Genomic DNA, 6,291 nt, shown 5'->3' on the forward strand with positions numbered 1-6,291 from the left:
CTATCTCCATTGACCAACCAGGTGGCTTTGGCGATAGGATGCATCACTGCTCTCTCTGAAAAACGCATGCCCTGTACTGTCGAGACCACCCCACACTAATGCACAACTAGAGCATGTGACAAACTTGGTGAGTAAGCCACAACTGAGAGACTGAAAAACAACCATTGATGATTCATCAAGCGTTTTTACTGAGGTGTTTTAAAGCTGATTTGTCACAATATATGGGCCTCAATGGGATATTACAACGTCATAATCAATCAAAAGGTATGGAGGGAAAGGAAGACGGACAAATGCCAAAATATAAGGAGGAAACAAAAGAGAGAATCCAGACAGACAATTACTGCTAATCTATTTTATTTTTACTTAGTTTGTGTATATTACAAGTATACTGTCAAATGAACTGCAGGTTTTAGTTGTTTAAGTACAGATAACTGGAAAACATTTCAATTGTTTAGCTGAATGATAACTTTGGATCAGAAGGGATTGGAAGCGTTGTTGTTAGCACTTATAAAGCTGTTTGATCCTCTTGATGTCCCAGTTGGACATGCCCTTCCTCTGGCCAATCTGGGCGTTGCGGTTGGGGATGGGAGTGATGGAGTCTTTCCCGTACTGGATGGAGAAGGCTGTTGTAACGACTCTGCGTTACCCCGTGAGTTCTGGGCGGCACACAAGGCAACACACTCGGGATGGGGTTCGTAACAAGCTTTATTGTCTGGTGCGCTCTCGGCCTCGCCCCTGGGCGCACCTGCCTGCTGGTCTCGGATCCTGTCGTGTCGTGTCCGCGCCGTCGCCTCGGCTTCCTGCTCTTCGATCAGCTGCGTCGCCCTCCTCTCCTCCTTCGCTACTGCTGGTTTTTAAACCGGGAGAGACACAGACACCAATTGCCCCCAGCTGAGCCTGATTATCCCTCATCCAGGCACCTGTTCTCTGAATCGCTCCCCCCCTCTCTCCCTCTGCACCTGAGCATAACCCCGCCCCCCGCCACCACATACCTCCACCGCCAGCCTTAGGCCGGGGAGCCATCCGGCCTAACCTACTCCCCCCCGCCCCCCTGCCCCATGAGAGTGGGAGAGGAAGTCGGCCACAACCATCTGCGTCCCCGGCCTGTGGACTACCTTGAAATTAAAAGGCTGTAACGCCAGATAGCACCGCGTAATTCGGGCGTTGGTATCTTTCATGCGGTGGAGCCACTGGAGGGGGTCGTGGTCCGACTAGAGGGTGAAAGAGCGTCCCAGGAGGTAGTAGCACAGGGAGTCGACCACCCATCGGATGGCCAGGCACTCCTTCTCCACCGTACTGTACCTGGCCTCCCTCTCGGATAGCTTACGGCTGATGTAGAGGACAGGGCGCTCAACCCCCTCTACCTGCTGGGACAAAACGGCCCCCAGCCCTCTGTTCGACGCATCAGTCTGCAGAGTAAAGGGAAGAGAGAAGTTAGGTGTATGAAGGAGCGGTTTCCCATAGAGAGCTTGTTTTACCTCCTCAAACGCCAACTGGCACTGCTCTGTCCACTGGACCGGGTGAGTACAGTCAATGGGCTGGTCAGGTCTGCAAAGCTCGGGATGAAGCGCCTGTAATAACCTGCCAGCCCCAGAAACTGCCTCACCTCTTTTTTAGTCTTGGGCCGCGGGCAGGCCGTGATCGCAGCGGTCTTGTCCGCCTGAGGGCGCACATGCCCGCCGCCCAAGTAGTACCCCAGATACCGTACCTCCCTCCGTCCAACTGCACACTTCCCCGGGTTGGCGGTGAGCCCAGCCTGCCTCAGGGACTCCAGCACCGCGCCCACCTGCCGCACATGCTCCGCCCAGGCGGTGCTGTGGATGATTACATCATCCAAGTAGGCGGCAGCATATGCAGCATGCGGATGCAGCATCCGGTACATGAGGCGTTGAAAGGTGGCTGAGGCACCGAACAACCCGAAGGGAAGCGTGGACCCATCCTTCTTGTCAACAAGAACAATGGGGCTAGACCAGGCACTGTTTGACTCTTCTATTACCCCCATCTCCAGCATTGCGGCCAATTCTCTCTGAACCACTTTTCTTTTGTGTTCTGGGTTCCGGTAACCTGTAGGGTCGTAACCGCACCGTCACGCCCGGGGAGTCTCAATCTGGTGCGTTATGAGGTTTGTGTGTCCTGGCAGGAGAGAGAACACATCAGAAAATGTATCTTGCAACTGGGCAATGTCTGTTCTCTGGGTCCCAGAGAGATGGTCTTCACAAAGGAGCGAGGCCGGATTGGTGGATTTTGGGACCTCTGGCCCCAGCTCCTCTCTCTCAGAAACCGCAGACACCAGAGAAACAGACTCCGCCTCTCTCCATGCTTTTAGGAGGTTGAGGTGGTAGATCTGTTTAGCTCTGCCCCTGTCAGAACGCACCACCTCATAGTCAACATTCCCCACTCGCCATGTGACCACAAAGGGCCCTTGCCACTTGGCGAGTAGTTTAGAGCTGGAAGTAGGAAGTAATGTGTGAATTGTCTCAGCCTGGCGCCTCTGTCGTACAGCCGTTTTTGACGCTCTTGGGCCTGGAGCAAATTCTCACGTGACATCCGACCAAGTGTGTGGAGTTTTGCTCGCAGGTCCAGGACGTATTGAATTTCATTCCTACTGGTGCTCGGACCTTCCTCCCAGTTTTCCTTAATCAGGTCGAGCACCCCCCGTGGAGTCCTGCCGAACAGCAGTTCAAAGGGAGAAAATCCCGTGGAGGCCTGAGGAACCTCCCGCACTGCAAAAAACAGAGAATCAAGCCATTTATCCCAATTACGTTCATCGTCATTAATACATTTACGGATCATGGACTTCAAAGTCTTATTCAGACGCTCCACCAGACCGTCGGTCTGTGGGTGGTAAACACTGCTCCGAATAGATTTAACGCACAGCAACCCGTAAAGTTCTCTCAGTGTACGTGACATGAACGAGGTGCCCTGGTCAGTCAGAATCTCTTTCGGGATTCCGACTCGGGAGATGACCTGAAACAGAGCCTGTGCACCACTTTTTGCAAAAACGCCGGATATCGTGTTGCGTAATCCACCAGGACTAACACAAAGCGATATCCGCGTGCGCTCCGGTGAAATGGCCCGATGAGGTCCATGGCTATTCACTCGAACGGCACCTTCATTAATGGCAGAGGGTGCAAAGGCGCCCTCGGAATGGCCGGTTGATTTACCAATTGACATTCCGGGCAGGACGCGCACCAACGGCGCACATCCTCCCGGATGCCCGGCCAATAAAATCGGGTCATTATCCGGTCTAGTGTCTTTTCGTATCCCATGTGACCAGCCATCGGGTTATAATGAGCCGCCTGGAAAATCATTTCCCGGCGGATTTTCGGCACCAGCAACTGGGTGTTTTCCTGCCCGGTCTGAGTGTCACGACTCACTCAGTACAGCCTGTCCCTAATCAATGAAAAGTGCGGATATGACTGCGCTGCGTCAGGGCGCACCAGCTGACCATCAACTCGCATCACCTGGTCCTAGGCCGAGCGCAGAGTATCATCACGAGACTGCTCGAGTGGAAAATCTTCCATGGAGCGAAACTCGGGAACCAGTGGAGTCTCCACGGGAGGCTCCGCCGGTTCCTCCTCCTCCTCCCCGTCTGCAGTGTCGGACAAACTCGCGTCACCACTGAGCACAGCACAAATATCGCATGACCCTGTCTGCCATGACCACACCCCCACTGCCTGCCCCATTAACTTGTTAAACCCCAGCCAATCGGTTCCCAAGATTAGAGGGTGCGTAAGGCGGGAGCTAACCGCAACCTTTATACTATGCTTTTTACCCCCGTGTCTGATCTCGACTGATACTATGGAATACTCGTGAACGTCCCCATGCACACACCCAATCTTCACCCACAATGCCTCCACCAATGCCCCGGGTCGAACCAGGCTCTGATGGATCATAGACTGCGTACAGCCAGAATCCACCATTGCCTGATGTGTACCCCCCTGGATTCTTACCGGAACGCGTTACGTTGCTCCCGGACCGGGGGAGGGTGTTGGAGGGCCGGCAACCCGAATCACCTGGCCTACCTCCATCAATGGACACTCCCTCCGGAAGTGTCCGGGTTGCCCACACCTCCAACACTCCTGCCCTGATGTCTGAGGACCCCTCTGTGGGTCGAGAAGGGTGCCGGTGCTGGTCGTGGTCGTGGTATCGGGGACCCGGGGAGGGGGCCCTGGCCACAGAGCCGAAGTGGGCCGCGCCCTCCTGCGTGGGCCGGGTGCCGGCCGGGCTGCATCCGGCGTGCGGCTGCTGTCCGCTAAACCGGGGGGATGAACAGCCAGGTGGTCCTCCGCCAAGGTGGTGGCGGTCTCCAGCACCGTAGGGCCATGGCAGCGGACCCATGCCGCCGATCAGGTCGGCAGCCCGCCCATAAACTGTTCCAGGACCACCTTCTCCACCACTGCCTGTGCCCCTCCTGCTGCCCTGGGTTGCAGCCATCTGGTGGCGGCGTCCTTCAGCTGCTGAGCAAAAACAAATGGCCGGTCCTCCGCTCCCAGCCTGGCCTCTCGGAACCTCCGCCGGTGGTCCTCCGGAGACAGGCCCAGCCGGTCGATTACGGCTTTACGCACATTCGCGTAAACCTGCCTTGTTGCCGGTGGCAGCCCCAGAGCCGCAGTCTGTGCCTCTCCGGCCAGAAGAGGCAAGAGCCGGACCGCCCACTCGTCCGCCGGCACCTGAGCATAACCCTGCCCCCCGCCACCATAGCTGTTCTTCCATAGTGCATGATGGAGGAGTAGTCGTAGGAGTGTTCAGGTTGTTGGTGTCCTGCTTGTGGAAGCTGTAGGCCATATTCGGGTCGATGTTCTCCCAGTTGATCCGAACGTGGGAGTCGCGGTCGCTCCTGGTCTGCTCGTGTTGGAAGCCCACAGCATGGTTGATCTCGTGCTGGATAATGCCGTGGTAGAGGCAGCCCTGGCTGTTGAGAGAGAGCTCCTGTCTTCCTCCCGTTCTGCCCAAAGCTGAGTAGCATCCGCCTTTGTTCTCGATGCTGATGTAGTCATACTCGTTTTGACGGGGGGGGGAAGCGGATGCAGGTGCTTTTGTGGAAGGACTTCATGGCATAGTCGATCTTTTGCTTCTCCCCACGGGGGAACTGACTGCTGATGGTGAAGGGAATCGTCACCAGGCCGTTGGAGGCTTTCTTCCACAGGCACTTCTGGGACCAGCACTTCATGGCATTTATGGTCTTGGGAGCCAACAGGTCTCCTTCCAACAGGATCTCCTTGGTGGCGTTGTTGGAGGTCAGAATCCTGGTGCGGATGTCAACGGTGTCATCATCGTCCATTTGGGGCTCTGCTTCGCTTCCTTCCTCCTCAAGAGGATAGGCATGAGAGGCCGAGCAGGAGCAGCAGCAGCAGGCTGGCTGAGGGAGTCATCTTCAGGGTGAGTCTGGTGGCTGTGGAGCTGATGTGGAGAGACTCCTTGAAGCTTGATGTTTGACTCAGTTCTGTCCAGGCTCCTTATACACTCCTATACAGGTGTGTCTGCAGGAGGATTATGGGTAGGGGTCCAGACTGCTAAGCCTAAGTAAACCTCTCCAGGGAGGACTCTACAGACAAACCTACTGTTCAAACATGGTCTGTTATCTCTGGTGATTAGATGGATGAACACGAGGGGTTACTGGGTGGGTCTTGTTTAGCGAGACATCTTGAATTGTCTTTAACCAAAATTACTTCACAATTGTGAGACCAATAATTCTTTTCATTTTTCAAAGTGGGTTAACTAAGGCTGAACGATTAATGTATATATGTCCAAACTCTGTGTAGTGTCTGCAAATGTTCTCAACTGTTGCTAAATAATGTTATTGTGATATGAACAAATTACATAAAAACAAAATTTTTGATGGTGTCTTATTCTCTCAAGAACTAGTTGACACACAACCCACTTGCAGTTTCTAATTAAAAAAAACTGCGAGTCCTAAATAAGACTTTGAACAACTGATATTATCTATAATAATAAATAATAGTAATAATAATAATACATTAATTTTATATAGCGCTTTTCAAAATGCTCAAAAGACGCTTTACATGGGACAGAGACAAACAAAACAAAACAAAAAAAAAGAAAGAAAGACAATAGAGCAAACAAACAGAACATCCCCGGCACAAAAGAAAACTGGAGAAGCTGTGCAGAATGAGTCCTGTAGTGGAGGGTAAAAAACAGGGGCTAGCAGGTGAAGGCGAGTTTGGAGAGGTGGGCCTTGAGGGCCCACCCGATTGAAGACATGGTGGGAGCCCGACGGATGTGAACGGGGAGGGCGCACCAGAGGAGGGGGGGGGTGCAACAGCTGAA

The 6,291-nt window shown here is 53.7% G+C and overlaps 1 pseudogene across 1 annotated transcript; it reads right to left on the reverse strand.

Annotated features, from left to right (window-relative positions):
* Nucleotides 1–498: 498 nt before the first annotated feature.
* On the reverse strand, nt 499–5,375 carry LOC306733235 (high choriolytic enzyme 1-like; annotated as a pseudogene). Its single transcript has 2 exons — nt 4,700–5,375; nt 499–609 (listed from the first exon to the last, which is right to left on the reverse strand). The product of its transcript is annotated as a high choriolytic enzyme 1-like (transcript).
* Between the last annotated feature and the right edge of the window lie 916 nt (nt 5,376–6,291).

This window comes from Taurulus bubalis (assembly GCF_910589615.1).
Source record: "Taurulus bubalis genome assembly, chromosome: 2".
Lineage (NCBI taxonomy): Eukaryota > Metazoa > Chordata > Actinopteri > Perciformes > Cottidae > Taurulus > Taurulus bubalis.